General features: G+C 36.8%; 1 long non-coding RNA gene across 1 annotated transcript in view; it reads left to right on the forward strand.

Moving 5' to 3' along the window:
• The window catches only part of LOC148108486 (uncharacterized), a 181,878-nt gene that overhangs the window by 5,957 nt on the left and 152,111 nt on the right, over positions 1–23,810 (forward strand). The window lies entirely within an intron of this gene.

Here is a 23,810-nt window from a genome sequence, read left to right on the forward strand (position 1 = left end):
TCAGAGACAGAATTGCTTCTGTCCACTACTACTGTCACTTCCAGACGTAAATTGGTATGTGGCCAACTCCCTTAAGAGTCACCTTGACCCTACCCTGATTCCAGTGTAACAGGAGAATCCACCATTCTGCTCAGCCCTGCCTCAAATCATTTCTAGATAAAAATGGCATGTGTCTGTCTGTAACATTAGGAAAGCAAAGAAAGGTGATCTGGTGCGATATAGAGCAAATTTTCACACCCTGCTCTCTCCCCCCACCAATAAGGCTGCATAGAATCAACAAATTCAGGGCATATCAGGAAAAGGGAAAATACATAAATTAATATCTACATTAGTCAACTTTGACAGCTATAATATTATAGACTGAATTAATGTTCCATAAATACATGCCAGGCTTCTCCATTACACTGATGTCAGCTCTCAGTGTCAGTTGAGCAATTGCCCTGATAGTAAACTGCACGTGACTCTGAGGTAGAGCTTTGAAAGAGGTGTTTGGGTGGGCTAACATGGACTATAGAGATTCTATGAGCATCCAGGTCCCCAAAGGGAAGGGAGACATCTGAAAAAAGTAAGAGAATATCATGTATGTCCATAAAGAACCAATGTGAAACACCACTGAAATGGGCATGACACACTTGAGGAAGCATTTCCCTTTAAAACTCATCCCTTCATGTAATTATGATACATGGATTGATACCCTGCCATGACAACCCTTCTAATTCTACCAGTCAGGACTGAAATTTAGTCTTGCTATTTTATGGATCTGAAGGTCATAACCTTTTTGTACCCAGATATTATTACTCAGCTTAGTCATTCAGTCACCTTCATCACTTAACTACAGCAGATTTTACTCTTTAAAAAAAAAAAAAGATTAATCCTGGGACCTCTTAAAAAAACGGAAAACATTCTTCTTGACCCTGTCACACCTTATGTGCAAAGAGCCTTGTATGCTAATGTAACCTATTAGAGACAATAAAATCTAGACTCCAGTATTTCTTTTTACCTTAAAAAGCAGTGCAGTTCTTGTGTGGAGGCGCAGGAGGGAACTTAAGGTGCATGCGCTATACTCGATATGGGAAACAAAGGCAGAAGAAAAATTATTACTTTCCTTACTATCTACAGCCCATTGACAAATCCTTGAAACAGGCAGAGTGACATTCCTCTAGGAACTCAGCTGCCTCCATGTTAATACTTTGCTAAGGGCAAAAGGCAATCTCAGCCCAACCCCCAGGATCCTGTAAGTCTACTATAACATATAAAAAATTCCTTTGGAAACTTCCTTTATCTCTATCCCCCAAGATACATGTTGGCAATCATCCCCCAAGCATATGACCCACCAATATACATCTGAAGAGTCTCATGACTCTGGCTTTATTAGACAGTAATAAATGACCTTTTCCCAACAATAGCTAGCCCCCTCAAGGTCCTTGGAAACCTTGCTTCCAAAATTCCTCAGAGACTTACGCTATGGTAACCCCCTCCTGCTATCCCTAAGCCACTCCTCATGACCCCAGTTCAGCTCTTTCTGCCCATAGGTCCTGTCCCTCTGCTTTAATAAAACCACTTTTTTGCACCAAAGATGCCTCAAGAATTCCTTCTTGGCCTTCGGCTTCAAACCCTAACATCTTCCCGACGTCATATTCATCACTTGAGAATATCTTTTTTCTCACAGAATATGGGCACTAAAATTCTGCCCTTGGAAATCTGTCCCTCTGTGTTATGTTTTATCCCTTCCAGTAATCATCTTTTTTTTAAGTTCAAGGTTCTCTAGACATGTTATCAAGCATAATATGTATATTTTAGTAAGAATGATTTTACTTGATCACTTCCTCTCATTATTGAAAACATGGTAGCACTAGAAGACTGCTTATCCAAAGTGAGAGAAGATGGGTCGTGGGAAAGGGGCAAAACAGGACATGGATTTTGAAGGAATGGAGAAAACTAACATCAAACTTCAGAGACATCACAAATTTAGAAGTGTTCATTCTGAACTCTCCAATTTTGGTTGTTCTTCCCTCACCTCCTGGAGATTAAGACTCCAGGCTGATTTTCTTTTCTTTTTAAAATCGAGTTCAGCAAACACCACACATGTGTGGAGTATGAAAGGAGAAGAATGCTACAAGCTCTCAAAGGGGTGGTGGAAATTATAGGTAGCAAAAAATGTAATTATCTAACTTGGAGTTTTTCCAGGCCGGATCCACCTGATCAGAGACATTAGAGCAAATGCATTACACTTTTAAAAAGTCTCCTGCCGGGCTCACTGAATGAGAGTAATATCATATTGCCTATGGTTCTGGTAAATAAAAAGCATCATTAACAATAACACAATGTGAAGAGCCTGCTGAAATGATATACTGTATTTAGCCACGATGGTGCATCAAAATCATGAGCCTGGCTTTGGAAATGGGCAGACGCACTGGAGGGGCAAACAGTGATGATTAAAAAATGCAGTCAGAGCAGGAGCAAATTCTTTCCAGCTTCTTCTCACAGTAACTTTGCTCTTCAGAAGCAATCAGACTCGGAAACTTATTCCACTTCAGAATAGGAGAGCCTATTGTACTAAACATGTGAATACAAAAGTTCTTTCTGTTCTGTCTGGCACAGTGACACGATCACCAAACCAACAGCAAATGTATTTGCAGTGATGGGTCACGGGCTGGGTGCAGACCCGGCAGAACTGAAAAGAGGGCTCGTCAATTATTAGAGAGCAATGTATGTGTCATTCCCCATTCCTAAGAGATTCATTGCAATAAAATTCAACAAATATGTTGAAGCATCTTTAATATATAGGTATTGCCCATGAGATTACCGGTTACGGAAGAAGTGTGACATATTCCCTGTTCTCAAAGTGATTACAATCTACTTGGAGGATGGGGTATGGGAATTGTAATATGGGAAATAGGTTAATTAAAAACATGTTCCATTATCAAAATAAAATAGACACATAAAAGGGCGCTGTGGGAATACAGTGTGGGAGACTTGGTGAACAGTGGATGGTATCAATAAAGACATCAAGGAGGAAGTGTTATTTAAGATAGACAAAGAATTTAAATAAATACTGAGCTGATTGCAGCTGGGAGGCACAGATATGGCCTCCCCAGTTGTTTATGGCCACCTTCCCTTCTGATTGGAGAGTGTTTTACCTGGATAGACAGCTTAGATTTGCACACACAGAAAAGAAAACCAGAACAGCATGTATACTATGTATAACATATCTGTTATCTGCAGAAGAAGAATCAGATGCTACGTATAAAGATCTGTATCTACCAGTCATATTCATGTAACTGCACTATGTATTATACAAGTATGATATCTCCAAACCAGGTAATTTATGGTGTGCCCATTATGCATACTCATATTATCTTTAATTTTCACAACAGTGCTTATGATTCTCTTTCCCAGATGAGGAAAACAATATCAGTGAGTATGATTGCTCAGGAACCTCCAGGTAGGAGGGGAGTGGGGCAGGATCCTTTCTCACTTCTGCTGAGCTCAAAAACTTTGACTTTCTCCTACCACTGTGTTACCCAAATACGTCTGCCAAGTAGAGAAAGCAGTTTTGAAAAAAGCCATTGAGAAAGATGTATGAATCACACTCTTGTCCCAAGTAGTGTGCTTGCATGAGAATTAGCTAGAGTTTTGTATTGTAGAAAGCAAAAAGGAAAGAATATGAAGAAACAACAGAGTGTCTTCAGGGAACAGGACAGGCCTCTTGCCTTAAGGTATCTCTCTTCTTTATCACTATAGGCAAAGATAACACTCATTAATTTCTAATCAAAGCTATATTTTAAAATAAAAATTTTCTCTAAGAAAAGTCAACACCAAAAGTAAATCTACCTTAATGGAAATGTGTTTGTCAAATCCCTTTTCTTCATGACCAGCGTGACTTCAAGTAGCATGAAAGCATTGACATTCCTGGATGTATGTACTTTATTGAACAAAAAACTGAGAAGGACACACAAGAGGGTAGAAAACAGACATTCTGTTCTTCAAAGTGGGTCTGTGTGTGACCCATCTGGTGACAGCTGATCTACTTTTTCTGATTGTCCAATGTTGTTTTGAAGTGTAACAATTCTAATCAATTTCGAGCACCCTGAGTAATTCAGTAATCTACAAAAAGTCAGGGATATTTCTCCATCTTTAATCATGCCTTTAAACAATTTTCCTTGAGTGGATTTCCAATCTCTCTTCAATTTTCTAAGCCAACTCTTCTTTTGAAGTTCCATTTAAACCCTCCACCATCCCAGAAGTCTATGAAATTCAGCAAGAATGGTATCACATCAGTGTGCCTGGGTAGCTCAGTTGGTTAAGTGTCTGCCTTCAGCTCAGGTCATGATCCTGGGAGTGAGCCCTGTGCCCAGCTCCTTACTAGGCTCCTTGCTCAGCAGGGTATCTGCTTCTTCTTCTCCCTCCCTTGGCTCAAATAAATAAAATCTAAAAAAAAAAAAAATAGAAAAGAAAAGAAAAGAAAGAATGGTATTGCATCTGGTAATTCTTTCTTACCATAACATCCCAGGCTCATCCTCTACCAAATTTTCATTAACTTCAATTATCAACTGGGAAATGCTGAATGATGACGATAAAGGTAGGGCTAAAAACAGTTTAGGCAACAACAATATTTGGATTTTTATACATAAATAATCACAAATCATCATGTAATGTATTTGGTCAGATAACTTGTATTTCATTGTATTCATGGGCTAGGTATAGTGTGTGTGTGTGTGTGTGTGTGTGTGTGTGTGTGTGTGTGTGTGTGTGAATGTGAGTGTATGGCGTATAATCTTTTTTTTTACTACCTGTCTTTAGATGCTTACAATCTAATATAAAAATACTTAAATGTATGTGGAAAGACTGTACAGAGGGTTTTGACTCTGGCAGAATTTTAGAACTCTCCATGAAAAATAACTAATATTATAGAAAATTTTATTTAAAATGTGAAAATCGGATCTATCATAGAACTGACAAGAAAATGAGTGTTCCTCAGTGTTTGGGAAGACAATGGGAAATGAGAGGGAAAAGTGAGCAGTGTAGCAGATTATCTCTTGGGGACATTAGCCATGCTAAAGAATTTATTTTGTTCAAGTCCTTTTGCTCCCCAGTGTGTTTATTAAATTAATAAGGTCTATATAGAAAAGGACAAGCTGCTCAAAAGGACAATGAGAGAGTGATTAAATTTTGGATGAGCAGTAATCTGGGAACGGTACCTCTAAGGAAGTTATTATATAGGAGAGATGAGATGAGGCAGCCATGTCAGACAGGAGGGGCAGGGGGTTCCTGACAAAGGAACGTCTGTGAAGACCATCTTGTTGGAAAGCAATCGACTCCTTGGAGAATCTGAAAGAAAACCAGTGTAAAGAACACCTCGAGAGTAAAAGAAAGTGGGTTGTGTAGAGGCTGGTCGTGTAGGCTTGAGTCAGTCTGTGCAACATAGAGTTCTAAAAATCATTAGGAGTTTATGTGCGCCACGTAGTTATTGATGGCTTTTTAGCATAAGTGTTTTTTTATTATTTTAAAATATGACAGGGCTGATTTTGTTCATTTGGGTTCTATACTTAAAAATTATACTTAAAATTATACTCAAAAAATTAAATACTGTATTTAAACATAAAAAGTAAAATATCAAGTATATCCCAATGTTAATAGCATATTTTAATGAAAAATTACTACATTAAAAACTAATCTAGTGAGAAGTATATCATTATTTTACATTTTTGCAAAAATATTTAGTGGCCGATTGAATAAGAGATGGCTGGATTCTCATATGTGTTTCTACCTTCAGTCTCTTGCAATATCAGAAATCATGCGCCTCTGGAAAATTCCACTGTGCACTCATGAGAGAATGAGAGTGAAAAAGAAAAAGAAAGATAGTTTCAATATGAAAATAGTTTCGTTCTTCATGATCACCTGAGAGGGTCTTTGGGGCTCCTAGGGCCACACAATAAGAACCATTAATGTTGACGAAGCACTCACAGGTTTGGCTGAAATGCAGAGGCCTCCACAATCTGTATTCTTCCAAATGTATCTTCTACTTGTCAAAATTTCCCTCAAACACAAGCAGAACCCACGGCTATTGCAGCTGGAGGGAATAGGGGGCTTAAAACAAGACTTATCCTCAGGCTATGGAACATAGAGTTGAAGCTAATTTGAGTTACGGTGTCCAGGGAGTAAAACAGAAATCAGCAGCCAGGTGATGGTCCTGCACATGCATCAGTCTGCATAAGACATCAGGTGGCAAACAATACATAGGATACTAGGGGCCTGGGTTTTAGACAGGTGAGTTGGTGACTGGCCATCCTCCTGATAATTTTTGGAAAAGAGGGTTAGAGAAATTTCCTGAGCTGGTAAAGTAGAGCTGCAGGGACTTCTGTAAATATTGGCAGCACAAATGTGATTGGAAGAAAAGATATTTTAAGGACAATTGTATGTCAAATATGTATTGTTTAAAGAATCAGTAAGAAAAATACCAATGGTCCAAAAGAAAAAAAAAAAGACATAAGTGAGCATACCTATATATATATGAAATAAACTTGCAATATCATTAGTAAACACAAACCTTGAAATCAAATAGCAGTTTCCATGTCTAACCTGTCATTGATGAATCTCAAACACTTGAAAATATAGCCAGTGGTGAGATAAGCATTTTATTTTATTTTTTTTGAGATTTATTTCTTTATTTGAGAGAAACAAAGAGAGAGAGTGAGTGCAGCGGGGAGGGGCAGAGGTATAGAATCTTCAAGTAGACTCGGTGCTGAGCGTGGAGCCTGATGCAGGGCTCAATCTCACAACCTGGAGGTCATGACCTGAGCCAAAACTGAGAGTCAGATGCTTAATTGACTGCGCCACCCAGGTGCCCCGGAGGTAAGCGTTTTAATACACTAGTAAAAGGAATTCCAAATCTTGCTTTTCTGGAAAGCAACTTGGCTGAATTTCACGCACTTACTTCAAGAATCTCTACTTGCAAGAAGGTTACCCTAAGAAGGCACAAAATACATTGTCAGAAATGTGTATCCTTACTAATAAGGAACACATAAATAAATATGTAAATAAATAAATGTAGTGAAAGGAAGTCTTTCTTACAGTGGAATGCTTACTAATCAATGTCAAAGGGACAATGGAGTTAGAAAATCACCACTTTGTAATCATTCTAGACATTGATTCAGATGAGAATTTTCAACAAATGCAAACATTTCATGAACAACAGAATATTTAGATAGACTCAGAGTATCTCTTTACAAAAGCATTTATTCAAAAGAAAAACAGTAACTTTAAAATGAAGTAAACATGGCAGACACACCTTAGCAAATGATCAAAGTTCATGTCACTAAGGATGGGACAAGCCAACATTCTGGAGTGAGGGACTGAGAAAACAGCATCACTCATATTGTATTCTTGCCAAGGATGAATAACCTGAATCTAATTGAGAGGAAACACAATTGAGGGAGAGTCTAAAAATTAGTCTGTATTTTTCAGAATATTTCATGAAAGACAAAAAAAGATTTGCAAAACTTCCAGGTTAAAAGGCCTAGTGAATCATGTCATGATTACTAAATTTGATGCATAATCTGAATTGGGTCCAAAAAAAAAAAGTTAACATATTTTTGGGATCATTTGTGAAATCTGAATGTGGGCTCTATATTAGATAATACTTTCTATCAATATTAAAATTCCTGAATCTATTAACTGCACTACAGTTATTACCTTGTTCATAGAAAATATACTCTAAAGAATTTAGGATTCAATGGCATAATGTTTGCAACTTTCTCTGAAATGTGTAGAAGTAAATTTATGCACATAAAGAGGGAGAGTGATAAAGCAAATGTGGCAAAATTTTTAAAAGTGGTGAATCTGGATAAACATTCTTCAATACTTCTTTGAAAATATCCAAGTAAGTTTGAAAAAAAAAATTACATGCACAGATTTTCATTGAAGCTTTATTTAATATGTACATGAGAAGGCATAAAAGTTCCTCCAAGTACTACTTTATCTGGATTCTATGGATGGGGATATGTGGCACTTCCATTCTGTCTAAATCATTGAAATTTCCATTTTGATTTTGTCCTATTGAGAAGAGTGTTAATTACTTTCCACAGGTGTGAAGTTTTTGTGGTTGTTAGAGTGAATGCTAGTTTCCTTTCCCTTTCTGCTCCTTTTTCTCCTCCTCTTTTTTCTCTTTTTTTCCTTTACTGTTTTTATGTTGATTTCTGATTTACAGCATATTGATCACTTGATGAGGTCTGTATAATATCAATTAGAAATTATTGAGACTTTTATGTTCACATGGATGTAATCAATTTATGTAAATGTTCCATCTGTATTTGAAGTATTTTAAAGGAGTGTGTATATTGAGAGACTGAATTTACAAACAAACAATTGCCAGATCAGATATAAAAATAAAATTCTGATCCACCATCTGCAGCAACCTATCCAGGAAACCAACCCTTATCTACAGTAACCCACCGGGAAGCCAACCATTAGTCAGAATTGCAGGAAGTCAGACTGCTATCTCTAGTAACAACCCAGATAGCCAAACAATAATTTCTAAAGCAGTTGGTCCAAAATGTCAGTCAAGGCTTGATTAATAATTGACAGCTTTCCTAATTTTCCTCTCTACTTCCAATTTAGGACCAACCAGAGAAAGCCAAAAATGTACTTCTAACTAATGACATAAGATGCCCCTCCTCTAGTTACTTCACCTACAGTTTCCTCATGTCAGCTGCCTCCAATCAGGCCATTACCTTATGTCTTTATTCTCCACCCACTCGAATGCTTTTCCACTTCTCTGCTTACCTTTGAGTCTCTGCCAAACACAAGTGGCTGATTCCTTTGCTGTCACAAGCTCTGAAGGAATAGCTTTTGCTTTATTTACCTGGTTGGTCTTTGTTTATTTCACAATATTTTATTTGAGGTCTTTATCCCTCTGTGCCTTTCTCTGATTCTGTCTCTATGTCTATGACTCTCTCTCTCTCTATATATATATACACATATATAAAGAAGCATATATAGATATATATATAACATAAAGAAACAGCAGAAATAGGAAAAGCTCTGAAAATTATGTAGAAATTACCCTTTTGTAAGATACATTTACATTTATAAAGGAAAGCTCCTTTTGTAAGAGTGTTTTCCTCTCTAGCAGGAAGAGAGGGATGACTAAATTTCTAGAAACTTATCAGGGGAGAGGACACAGACTTAAATCTGCATAATAACCCTACCCTTGTTTACTTTGCTTTGCCTAATAACCTCCCATAACTGGCTTCCCCCCTGCGGCAGTATTTTATTTTGTCTTCAGTTGAAGATATTTAAGGTAATGTCTTGGGCCATTTCAGGGAATTACTCAGTTTTTCCAGGGTATCTATGTATGTAGGAAGTAAACATGTTATTAAAATTTCTGCGTTTTTTCCTCCTGTTAATCAATGTTTTTATTATGGGGGGGCGTGCTCAGCCAAAAATCTGTAAGGGTAGCAGGGAAATTATTTTTCCTCCCCTACATTATATGTAGTCACACATACACTGATAACCAGAAACAATCCAAATGCTTAGAAATGGGAAGATAGTTTAAAAAATGAAATATGAACCATCTATATAATAAGTAATTATGTACTTACATTAAAAATCGTGCTGTCCATGCATGTGATAAGGAAAATGTTCTTTCCCAATATAATGGAAAGCAGTTTTCTAAAAAAAAAAAAGCAGTATATATAATTTTAAAAAGCAAGATAGAGCCCGAATTTATAAAGCAACAGCAATAATAAGTTATCTGCTTATGAAAATGAAAGCCAATAAGATTACACCAATATAGTAACACTGGATTTTTGAAAATAGTAAGATTATAGATGTTTATTTTCATGTACTTAACTGCATTTTCCAAATATTCTACCATAAGTATAAATTTATATTATAAACAACAGCAAAATATCAACAAATGTCTTTTTAAAACTGCTTAATGAAATATCAGTCATCTCTGAGAAAGTTGGAAGGGAAAGCTTACGGCTATTTTAGACAGAACTGTACATTCATAGCGGGAGATGAATTTAGTTGCAGAAATTCAGTCTCCAATTTAAATATATTAAATATTGCTAGTACATACTAAAAATGTATATCTAAGGGGTTAATGACCTAGATGAAGGAAAATCTGAGCGACCTGTCATGAGATAAAATGGAATAAAATAGATGGGCTCAAATAAGGTGAAATGCACTTGTACTGCAAAAGTGGTAAAAATGTCACAATAATTGATCCTATGAATTGAGCTAATCACTTTGGGTGGGTGTGGTGGGTGAAGGGAGCTGCTGTAGAGAACACCATTGAGCAGTTTGTATCATTTTTTTTTAATCCACATTTGTTCTGTTAGTAAAACCAGCAGTATAATTTTGAAAATCTATTTGAATCCCCCTATCTCAAAGCTCAAGGCAGTACATTCTCTATAGTGAATTCCTTGTTATTTGTTTACTCTGTTTTTAAATAACAATGCCAACAATAATCCTCCCCTGGGGTCCCACTGCCTTCAGCCCCACCGAGGACAAATCCAGGGATTATTCTGGAGAACATCTAAACACTTGCGGAGCACAGTGCACACAACTCCTCTAGGGAGACCCTCCCACCAAAATCTCGAGGTTAAAATGTGAATATTAATTCTTCAAAATCCAAATCATTTGAGCACAGCTTGCCACACTTTAACTTCGCATCTCCATGATCTTGCAGGCAATGTCCTACATGTAAAGCTCACTAGGAATATCCTTAAAAGAAATAAGGTGACCTTCACAATGCCCAATTCCTAAATTTAAGTCGCTCTAACATACATTGTTTAAGCACCTTATTCCCAATAAATTTTCATTCCATAATCCTCATGTTGTTTTATTTTATAACCCATTCTTCTCAATACTTTTAATTTAAATGTGCACGCTAAATTTTTTTAATATTAACTTCAAGGCAATTTTGTTGGGTTAAGTATTTTCTTCAAATTATTAAAAATGCACAGTAAGGAAAAATGTGAAATAAAAATTATTTTGGTTATTTTAATCAAATTTTCTTATTATGAAAATAATACAGCTATAATATCTAGAAAATATTTTAAAATGGATAGAAAAAGAATTTTTACCATATATAATTTCACCTGAACAGAGACATACACTATTACAATTTGAATTCATTTGCCCATCATTTCCTTGGTTTTTTAAATTTTTTTTAATAATAAGAGGCAATATGTGGTTGAACTAATAACAGCAACAAAAATTCAAAAGCATTCAAATGAAAAAAAAGATGAGACTTCTAATTTAACCTGTCAGATCAAATGTTTATATCTGTCTTTCTAAAATCACACCACAATAAAATAAAGGTATAAATCCACGAGGACAGCAAGAACAAGATAAGAAATGACTCCAGACAAACGATGTCAACAAAATGTTAGAAAATGAGAAACAGATGGACAAGTGGTAATTGACTAAGTATAACGGGGTGGTGGGGGAAGAGCAAACCTGCAATTCTGCTGAGGGATTAATTTAGGAAAAATCAAACATATTTGTACTTCACAAGACTGGAGAAATGCAGGGATTGAAGATAACAAGTCATTTTAAAGGGCAGGGGTAAAGAAAGGCTAGAAAAGATCCCTCCACCCAACACAGTTAGGATACAGCCTCGGGTATTGTGCAGCAAGAGATAGGAAGTCAGCATCTGGAGAAATCCCACAGAATCTCTGGGATTTGGACACCAGCAAAGCTGAGAATTACTTAGTGTCATGACATCCCGGAAACTACAGTAATATACCATAAACCATGGCATCTTTGGAATGCTTCTGAGAATAACGTAAATTAAAGATTAAAAGAAACTACAAGCTTAATTGACCAAAAATCCAAAATGTGGCTAGAATGAGATGATTTTGTTGTTAGGAAAAAATGGAGACAAAAGCAGCATCAAGATTCATAATAGGAGAAATAAGTTAATATTTTGTTTGATCAAAGTACAATAAATGAGGTAAAATGTAGCTTGATTGAGATGCTAGGCTCGCTTGTTATTGGATTTAAACTCTAAGATGATAACATCCATAGATCAAGGCAAGAGAAATTGAAGAAACCATTCCTACTTAATAACTGTTCATCTCTTGTGGTTATAGAATAGTAATTCAGGAGGAAACATTCATCTGAAGTCATATATATAGAAGAAAATATTTCTATTACATAGTCTCATAGATTTAGATTTAGAAAATGAGAAGGGATCTTAGATATCATTTACACTGAAATCCTTTCTAATTGGGAAGTCCTTTCTAAAATATTCCTCACAGCTTACCATTCAGAGTGTACTTGGTCATTTTTAGTATCCACCATATTAAACATCAGCCCTCTCTTCTTTGATGGAGTTGGTAAGTGTATATATATATATATATATATATATACTTATATAATAAGTGGTAAGTATATATAATATATATATGTTGGTAAGTATATATATATATACTTATATATATATATTCTTATTAGCATATATATATATAGAGAGAGAGAGAGTCTTATTAGCACCGTTTGTTTCTTTGTAATTTCTATCACTTGATCCTAGTTTTGTCCTAAGGACATATTAAAGCAATTACATTACTCTCTTAGTGCACATGCTCTACTCTTTTGCATTTTCTTACTTAAATGTTCCAAATGTTTAGGTTCTCATATGGCAGGGTTTCCAAACATTTTACTGCCATGCTTTGTCTCCCCTAAGTTATTGTTATTTTTCTTTAAATCGGTGGTGCTCCAAACAAAATGAAAACTTCCAAGTTGATCTAAGTGATGTAGTTCGTTTTCCCTTGTTTTGGACACTGAATTTTACCTTTATTTATACAATTTAGGATTTGATTAGCTCATTTGAAAGTTAAATCACACTCTAACCTCCTCTAATCTTGGAGTCACCCAAAACTTCAAGACCTCAAGAGACATCTGCTGAGTTCAGTTTTAAACAGATTTCAACTTTACATTTATCCCTTTAACTATTTTGCTCTCAGGTGTGATGCTTCATTCTTGCCTAATAACCTGTTTAATCTGAAGTCTCTGATAGGATGATTTGGTTCTACATCTGACTTTGTAAAGTCTAAGGATTTAATAATAACCTTCTATTTTTCCACCCACTTTTTAATGCAATGAGTCAAACTTACATAATCTCTGTGAAGGCAAGGGAGAGTCTGTTTTTGCCAGTCTTGATCTTGCTCACTGCTGTTTCCTCAAATTCTAGCACACAGCAGGCACTTGACACCTATGTGAGGAAAAAGGCAACACAGCACTTAGATTGCTCTCCGGATTGACATTCAACCTTTTAAGAAGCCAGGTTCAACCAGCATTGGCCTCATTCAAATGTTCAGTACATGTTCATTTTTCTCCCATCTTCCCTCTCTCTCTTTTTTTAATTAAAGTTGTAAAATTCCAGTTACTTAACATACAGTGTAATATTAGTTCCAGGTGTGCAATGTAGTGATTCAGCCCTTCCCTACAACCCCAGGTGCCCGTCGCAAGTGCGCATCTTCATCCCCATCACCTGTTTAACCCATCACCCCATCCACTTCCCCTCCGATAACCGTCGGTTTGTTCTCTCTATAGTTAAGAGTCTGATTCCTGGTTTGCCTCTCTCTTTTCTCCCGTATGACCGTTTGTATTGTTTCTTAAATTCCACATATGACTGAAATCACATCATTTTCCCCTATCTTCTTAAAAAAGAAAACGGGGCTCCTGGCCCGCTCAGTCGGCAGAGTATGCAACTCTTGATTTTAGGGTTGTGAGTTTGAGCCCCCTGTTGGGTGTAGGATTACTTAAAAATGAAATCTTTAAAAAAGAAAACGAAAGTTTTGTTGAAATCCAGCAATATTGTTATTGAAACTTCTGATTTTCCAGCCTGACAACAAGATGAAAAAAGGAAAGAAGATTAATTTAGCATTAGTTATTTTTTGGTGGAAACACATTGCACTTACCACTTTCCATTTTTTGAATATGAACAAATCAATTATTTAATAATTCAACAATTTTATTAGTTATCAATGCCAAGCCCTTGAGCTATGATTTTCACAATCCACTTTTTTTCTCCTTTTTGAAATCTGGTGAGGTTTCTACATTTGCTTTCTAGCAGTTCTCTTTTCCATTCCCTGTGATTATAATTGCTGCAAGACTCTGAAATTATATTTGCGGGTTTTTCTTATTTAAAATACCAGGCTTATTCTTATAATTTTTTGGTCTCCAATAGGTTGCAATTTTTTTTAAGCCTGATTATTTTGCCCTTTAGAGTTTGAATCTGTTTTTCTTCTTTAATAATGAAGATGGAAAGAAATGTACTTTTTGGAAGTGAAAGATTCTCAGATCATGGTGTTGCTAAGGAAGGTCATCTTAAGAGACAAAATTCAACCAAGTTGGGGCGCCTGGGTGGCTCAGTCGTTAAGCCTCTGCCTTCGGCTCAGGGCGTGATCGGTGTTCTGGGATCCAGCCCCACATCAGGCTCCTCCACTGGAAGCCTGCTTCTTCCTCTTCCACTTCCCCTGCTTGTGTTCCCTCTCCCGCTGGCTGTCTCTATCTCTGTCAAATGAATAAATAAAATCTTTTAAAAAAAAAAAATTCCACCAAGTAACTTTGAAGATTCTAATTGCCTTTATTAAAGGATTCAGGAGGGCTGTGTCCTAGCCTCTGAGCGGTACAAAATGGAAGGTTTTTATAGGAAGAGGGGTAGGACAAGAAAGTTATTAGCAAAAGAAAAAGATTGTTCCAAGCAAGGTTGTTTGCCCTTAGGCGAAATAGCAGGGCGTCTTCTCATTTTCCACTAGGGGATGGAGAAGGTCCCTGTGGCAGACTCTGGCGCTGATCAGGAAAATTCCTGACTGACTGTTTAAGACTGCATTTCTGGGGGGAGGTTGAAACTGCAATCAGATTAGGCCTTAAACCCTGGTTTGGCGATTTGGCCTAAGTGACACCATTTTGGGCTTGTGGTTTTCCTTTGAACAGTTACCTAATGTCATTTTATTTTTTGAAAGATCTGAAAAAAGAGGGCTAATCCTAATTAATTCTGATTTGTAAGTCAGGTTCTGCCTGTGAGCAGACATATGGTTTGACAACCTACTGGCACTCCTAGACGTGGCTATCTTCCCTACACCCAGCTCCCTTCACTTTCTTGGAGCACAGTCTCGCACATTCTAGCACATTCCTCATTTAAAAGCATGCGTCCTTTCCAAGTTTGGCAGTTCACTCAGGCACAAGCTGCTGTGAAAAAGTCTTCAGCATAACACCAAGACATTTTTGCTTGACTCATCATTCCCCTTTTGGCTTCCCAGGGGATTTTCTTTCTGGAGCTCAGAAAGGTTTGATAAGACAACAGTGTTCCAATCGTTCCTTTGACTGAAAGCTCTGGGTATCTTGCTTCTGTCATTGTGTGTGTTGCTGTGCTACCTGACTACCTGGACGAATAGCGTTTGCATTCCCAGTGCCCCAGCAGCTTGCACAGGCAGGGGAGTTTGATCTAGTCCTGATTTTGCAGTTATATTAGATGAGATGTCCCTGTAAGCTAATTACTTTGGCAGCCAAGGGGGCACCAATGATTCTGTCAGGCATCCATGGCGGCACCTTAATAGTGTTTTAAACAATGTGTACAGAAGGGGTTACAAGCTACACAGAGAGGAGCAGAGCCTGAGGGGAAAGACACTGCAGGTGTGTGGTTAACAAGGAACTAATTGGGTAACCAGGAAGGAGGAGAAGCAAGCATAAAGCTGGTCAATGTGCTTGTGTGGAATTCCAGCAGTTAGCTAGTGCTGAGCCCTTGAGAAGTTGAAATAAAGACAAGTTGAATCTGGAGTCTATTTTTTGCTGTGATCTTTACTAGAAACTGCAAATTGGGACTTGACAGCTTTTCTCGCCGCCTGTTGCTTTATTTCAGGTGGTATTGTTTTGAACGAGCTAAGAGCTGACATTCTGGATGCCTAGCCTGGGTGTCTTGCATCCAGACAAGAATGTGTGTCAACTCTTCAAGGCACGTTACTCTTTCTTCTGTTCCTAATGATCTCTGGGTATTGTGAGTGAGATGGTAAGTAGCGAGATGAGTGTTGGTCTAGTACACAGGAGACTGAATCCTCATCCCAAGGGTACACTCAGTAGTCTCCGCTTGAGCCAGTTAGCCTGCCTACCAAGTCTTCACTGCTTTCCAAGCTCTAAAAAGAATGAGATTGTCTGCATTTCTGTTCGGAATCTTTCTCAATCCTAAGATTTTTTGTTTTAAAATTTGATTCGTTTTCAGTATTAAATTTTGACCAAGTGCCTAAAAATAGACTAGGCAATATGGAAAATACACAGGGAATAGAAGGCATATTTCCTGTCTTCAAGAATCCTTCAAACAGGGGCGCCTGGGTGGCTCAGTCGTTAAGTGTCTGCCTTCTGCACAGGGCATGATCCCGGCGTTCTGGGATTGAGCCCTGCATCGGGCTCCTCCACTGGGAGCCTGCTTCTTCCTCTCCCACTCCCTCTGCTTTTGTTCCCTCTCTTGCTGGCTGTCTCTCTCTCTGTCAAATAAATAAATAACATCTTAAAAAAAAAAGAATCCTTCAAACAAAAAATCACGGGCATACTATCAATGGATGTGAAGGCCCTTCTAAAGAGGTCAGTATGGGGATGTGGTCACCCAGAGAGCAGTGTTGTTTTGACAAGGAACAGGTGATGAGATGAGCCTTCTGAAGAAGCAGGCTTTGAGGTGACAGCCAGCATAATTTCCTAAGTTGGAGGAATGGTGCACAGTATGGCTCAGGCTTGAGTAAACCTATGGGAGGGTGGAGCAATAGGGATTGTGAGACTGAAGGAGAGACCAGTGAATGGGATATACTAAAAATAGTTTTCTTAGAGCCAAATTGTGAATAGTCTGAAATGATAGGCAAGGTTATCTTAGAGGAACAAAGGGAAATACTTCAGATTTGGGAATATTCTGAAAAACATTATTAAAAAAATATTCTGTTGCATAACATATAGAACTAACTCAAATTCAATTACATTTACCTTTAAATAATAATAACGTATACAACAAAAAGGAAAAAAAAAAACCTTGCTAAAAAATTAGGTTTCCAAACCAAATTAAAATGTCTTCACTAATGTCATTCAGCTGCTTCTTTCAGTCCAAGATATAGGTCTATATTTTCATTGAGCCAAAGTGAGTTGGCATAAAAAGAATTTAAATAAACAATTTGACAATGGTTTTATGCATAACCTCTTCTTTTTTCTTCTAAGATTTTATATATTTGTTTGACACAGAGAAAGAGAGAGAGAGCACGCACAAGCAGGGGGAGCAGCAGGCAGAGGGAGAAGCAGGCTCCTCATTGAGCAAGGAGCCTGATGCAGAACTCGATCCCAGGACCCTGGGATCATGACCTGAGCCCAAGGCAGAAGCTTAACCAACTGAACCACCCAGGAGTCCCAGTGCAGAACCTCTTCTAATTGTTTTTTAGCATAAATACCAAAGGACCTAACATGGACAGTCAATAGGGTATGTCACCATCATGTTCTAAAATTTAGGAACTCGACTTCTTATGCATGCAATATATTTGCTCACTGGTCAACTCAGATATGAGCATGTGATTTTGTTGGCTCCAACAGTACCTATTGTCTCATATCTTTCCCACTGAACGCATTAACGACACCTTTATGACCCCAGAGGTCACTTCCAGATATAATCCCTGATTAGAACTGGCACTGTCATTGTAGGAGTGCGATCCTTGCAGCCCCTGTAAACTCTCTGGCCTCTACATTCACATTTGGAACATGAGGATGTTTGACTAGAGTAGCTCTAATTTCCCTTTTACTTCTAAAGTTCTGCAATCCTTAGCAAGAAATAACATTTTTCTAACATGATAGTATGATATGACAGTTAGGAAAGAGGGGAGAAAGGAAACTTTCAGAGACCAGATTAATGGAATGCAAATTGCAACCATATAACTTTTATTTTAAAGAAATTACCTCGTTTGTGCTGATTTTCTGAAGAACCAAATCACAATTCTTAAAGGAATTTGCAAAATCAGAATCTTAATTCCTGGCATGTCTTTCTCCTCCCACCTCCATTCAAGTTTCAACTTACAAGGAAGAAAGAACATTTTTAAAAGAGCTTAGAATTAGGCTTGAACAGCAAGTTCTGTAGTTTGAAGACATTTTGCCCATTTTAACAATAGCTGTACTAATGCTTTAGCAATTCATTGAGATCAGCGATTCCTTTAAATTAGCTACAGAAAAGTTCAACTTCTGAATAAAACTGACTGGTTGAAATTTTTATATAAAAATAGAGCTATTATACAGAATTTATAATATAGTATTTCAAATTCCAAATTTCTGTTTCTTAATGGACAGTGCCATCAAGCAAAACTGACATTTATATAAGTTGAGCACACATCCATTTTATTTCTATAACTTACTCTTGATTAATCACTTTCTTGTCTTTGATGTAAGTTGAAGCTATGACATACAGCTTTCATATGCCACCAAAGACTCATTTTTCTTCTCTTTTTCTCTTATCTAGCCAAATGCTTCAAATTGGGTTATTTCAATTTCTCAAAATTGAATCTCTAAAGAGTACTTGAATAACGAGCATTCAGTTCTCTAATTAAAAATCCTCTCTCATTCTATTTTCATTGTTTCTTAGAGTTTTTAATTTTTTTTTAAATGTTTGGGCAAGAAGGAATGAAGAAATAAATGACTGATAATCATAGTATGAGAGGTGTCCATAGTGATATAGGGACAGGTTACAGTGGGATACCGTCATTCTCCTCCACATCTGTCATATGATGGCCTAAGGATTAAATTATAATTGCCAATGATGGTAGGTTTGTGGTTCCATTACTGAAGAAACTATTTCCTTAATAAAAAAAAAAAAGACTCCTGATGTTCTAGACTACTTACATACTCATGCCTTTGCCCCATTTTCTCTACTTTTTTGAATATACTAATGATAAATGCAAACTTATTAGCCTCCTCCATGTTTCCTACTATTTGAGAGAAGCTTTAAAATATGATGACACCTGATATATTGAGCCGATAATTCTAAAGCTTGAATTTATGTGATGAAATAATCTCCTAGGAGCAAATAACCATCCATGCATTTATTCAGTCTATATTTATTGAGTCCCTTTCATGTGCCAGACATTGCACATGGACCAGGAGACAGTGGTCTACAAGGTAGTTATGGTCTTTGCCATTTTAGAGCTAGTATTATGCAGAGAAGGAGTCATATAACGGACAAGAAAATAAAATACAATAAAGTAATTTTTGAGAAATACCATAAAGGAAAAATGTCTCTATGGTAGAAAATAAAGAAATAATATTGCAGTAGTGGGAGCTGTTTTAGACTGGGTAGTCAACAAAGGGAGGCATCCAAGTGAAGCCTCAATGTTGGAAAGGAGCCACCCATGCAAAAGTTAGAGAAGATTCTAGAGAACAGCAAGGTAAAAACCCAGAGGCAGGAAAGAATTTGGTAATTTTGAGAAGAGACCAGGGAATGACTGATTTCCAGGAGGAGCTAAAGCAGAGTGTGCAAGATGGAAAGTGGCAGGAGAAAAGATTGGAGAGGCTGGATGGTATCATAACACAAGAAATCAGATAAGTCATATTCATGAGTTTGTACTTAACTTTGAGTGAGGTTAAAGATTTTCAGCATAAGCTTATGTTTTAAATTATCTCTTTTCTCTTCTGGCTGTAGGGAATGGATTGGTAAGGAACAAGAGTAAAAACTTGAAGTCCAGTTTGGAAAGAGTCCTAGAACACAATTGTGGAGGCTTGGATAAAAGTGATTCCACTATACATGGAAATGAATGGTCAGGTTAGAAAAACATCTTGAGGCACTAAAAATAGGACTTGCAGATAGATTGTCTGAAGAAAGGCATCAAGGAAATCTCTTAGGTTTCTGACTTGAGAAACTTACTATTGCATGCTATCATTTGCTAAGAGTGAGAAGACTCAAGGCAAACAAGTCTGTGCATTTACATAAGTGGGTTTGTGTGTATATATCAAAGATTATAGTTAAGATGTCCATGAAATATCTTTCAAGTAAATATGCTCAATAAGAAGCATGATATAATAGTCTCAAATTTTTGGTGAGTTATGGCCTAAAGATTTAACTTTGGAAGTCCTTAGCATGCAGACTGGTTTTCAAGGCAAGGGAGCAGAAGCTATATTTTGGAGAATTTTTTTTATATAGGGAGGGAAATAGAGTCTAGGACAAAACTTACCATGTACACACGTGGTTAGACATAAAATGACTCAGTAAATTTATAATGAAAATTCTTGTAGGAAGCTACTGGAGGATATTTTCCAATAAAGCTAAGCAAAACAAAACAAAACAAAAAACCAAAAAAAAAAAAAAAAAAAGAAAAAGAAAGAAAAGAAAAAACGAAAAAGAATGTGACCTAAAGGGAAAAGAAAAGAAAAAGGCACATGTACTATTTTAAACACTGTAGTAGGCACATTAAAAATGTAAAATAAACTTCTGAAATTAATTTTAATAGTACATCTTACTAATTCAATATAGTAAAAATATCATTTTAAAATATAAACAATAGAAAACAATTATTAATACTTTACATTTTTTTATTTGGTGAAAAGTCTTTGAAATCTGTTGTGTATTTTACACTTCAATACATTTAAGTTCATACTAGCCAAATTTCAAGTGCTCTATAACCATGTGTTTACTGGCTACAGCACTGGATATCGGGGGCTTGAATACTTTCTAAGAATGATCTCGTAGAGAGAAACATGGGATAAATAAAAGAGTTCATCTAAAAAGAGTCTACCTTTCAAGGAGCAAAGATACCTATGGTACTTAGATCTAGGGCATAAAAGGAAGTTCGTCTTTGGGAGATTGGCACTTCCGCAAATGTAACAGAAAGTTTTTAAAAAAAGGTTGCAGATGCTGATAGAATAGATTTTTTTCATCAGAAGGCTACAGTATTTACAGTGTAATTTACAAAAATTCTATTGTCTTCATGAAATATGTTGCAAAGTCATTAACCAAGTGGAATGATGATATGGTAACCTGTTCAGAGAGCATTCTAGAATATTGCCTACTCTGACTTCATGAAGTGAATCAGTGCTTACTACATGGTACCAGATTAATGGCACAAGTTAACTTCCTCCACCTGAAAATTGTTGAGTAGACAGTTAAGTATGCATGTAATCACCTCCTCCCTCCTTTTTCTTCTGTTTCTGGCAAACTTATCTGCTATTCATTGTTCTTAGAATTCAACAGCTGGCTTTTCACAATTTAATGGGGGCATTGCTTCCATTTGAATTGAACAAAATGTCTTATTCTATCATTGATATTTTGGGGGGGGGTTAAATAAGCCATGCGATGCGTGCTTCAGAGTCATGGTAGCCGTGTTCTTATTGGATCATGTTACAGGCATGAACTAAAAATTCATAGGGAACAATTGACACTGTGCTGCATGATTTAACAGCTTCTCTGTCAACCTTAACCTCCACATCCCCAGCCTGCCTCCATGTATTTAAACTCTCAGAGTAGAGAAGAAAGAAGCCAGAAAAACAGGAAATCTAGGGACGGCAGGAAGGTCATATGGAGCAAGAGCAGGATGGATGGCTGTCCTGTTGTGTTGAGAAAATAAGAAGACAGGAGTTGAGAAGTCAGATTGTGTGAAAGTTGCTGCTTTGTACTGTGGGGAGAAGGAGGAGGAGGAGAAGGAGGATGGTGCAACAGAACTGCTCTGTTTCCAAGAATGCCAAGGCTTTTAAATACAGGTCACTCCAAATCAATCCACACTGCACTCCCCCAAAATAAAGAAAACACTAAAACAGCTCTTGATGTAATTTATTCTTTCAGATCTTGTGGCAGAGAGTTTTCTAAACCTTTAAGCTGTGAGTAGTTTTCTTCCCTTTTTTTTTTAAAGCTATATATCCCACTCACTTAACCCACACTTTCTATTTTTAGTTTTCTCTTTCTGATGAAACCTTGCAGATCATGAAGATAACATTCTCTGAGCAAGATTGGACTATGTGATTCTCAGGATTGCTTCCTGTTCAGCTTTCTCTTTAGTTGTATTTTTCCCCCTCTGTATATTTCACTGTTACCTCTTGGTTCTCTAAATACTGCAAGGACTTCTGCTATAATTTCTAATGTACATATAATCTTAGATATGGGGAAGGATACTGAGACATTCTTTGTTACAAGTGAACTGAAAAGAGGAAGACAAGAGGGAAAAAAACAAAAGTAGGGGTGAGATTTTATATTAAGCATTTTAAAATGTTGCTGGTTTATGCTTTTCTTCTCCATTCTGTACAGGCTTTATATTTGCACTTAGACATGTTAGGCTTATTTCTGAGAATAAGCTATTATTCAAATTGGTTTCCCCTTGCTTTTCACCCTTGCTCATGAGATAACTGATCACTGAGGCACCATTCAATATCTACCCCATTCTGGGCCTTCCAGGGTATCCACCCCTTTTTCATTTTCTGAACCCATGTTTCTCAAGGAATCCTAGAATAGGACAGGGGAAACTATGAATAAGAGTCTAGATACCCTGGTCAGACAAGCCTCAGTTTGAATTCTGGTTCTAATTCTCAGAGTTATGCCACTTAGATAAGCAACATAATGTCAGATTCATCATCTCTAAATCAATAATTTCTCAAAGTTTTGCTACAAGGAGTAAATACCACGCTTGCAGATCAGTGTGCATATTGCCTCAATTTTAGCTAATGTAAGTAAATACTTACTACTCCATAAGTTGTAGTAATGATAGCAATAGCAAGAAATGGAGGCAGATGTAAAAATCATATATATTTTTTTTTCAAAGATTTTATTTTTCAGCAATCTCTGCACCCAATGTGAGGCTTGAACTTACAACCCTGAGATCAAGAGTCACATGCTCTATTGACTGAGCTAGCCAGGCGCCCCAAAGAATTTTTTTTTCAAATTTAGCTCTTTTTAATTAATTAAACTATTTATTTTTAAGTACACTCTACACTCAATGTGGGGCTTGAACCCAGAATCATGTACTCTACCAACTGAGTCAGCCAAGTGCCTCAGTGTGTCTATCTATCATCTATCTATCTATCTATCTATCTATCTATCTATCTATCTATCTATCATCTATCTATCTATCATTGGGTATATTCTTAAACTAAGCATCCTGAGGCTCACAATATTAATTTTACCAAGACCAAAGGCAGCAATGGAGCTGAAAATAGAATTAACACATTTGAACCCCTAATTCCATGTTCCTGGATTATCAATTTGAGAGGTAGTACCACAGGATGGATGGAGCTCAACCCTTGTAGTCTGCAACTTATAAAGTTACATCCTCCTTTCAAAATTTAAATGATGTGGCCGTGTATAATTTACTTTACATCTTTAGCCAATTTCTTACTATTATCTCCTTCATAGGCTTGTTTGGGTTTTACATGGCATAGTCCATAAAAACCAAGTGTCAAGTCATGACACATAGAAGGGGCTGAAATTACTGAGGAGAAGGAGAGGGCCCTTTGGACTCAAAGATTCTGAAAAGGTGTGTGAGAACAAGAACATAAGTTAGAGGTGGGTGGGATCCAGAAACAGAAGTGATTTTCTTCTTGGCCCACGTGGAAGCCCTGAACGGGTCTCAGCTAGGGAGCAGCATCTTAGGAGAGCATAAGGAAGAAACTGTGGAGGATCACAGAAAACAGCAGCTAGAGAACGTCTATTAAGAATGTATATTAAGAATGTGTTTCTTATTCTTTCTTTAAATGTGCTTACGTTTATATTTAGAAAATGACATATAGTAATGAAGTTTATAGCTCTGCCAAGACTTTAAATAGAATATTTTAAAATAGCCTGTAAAAGTTCAAGTTGCTTTCAA

Source organism: Ursus americanus, chromosome 19 (genome assembly GCF_024610735.1).
Source record: "Ursus americanus isolate L20-20 chromosome 19, mUrsAme1.1.p, whole genome shotgun sequence".
NCBI lineage: Eukaryota > Metazoa > Chordata > Mammalia > Carnivora > Ursidae > Ursus > Ursus americanus.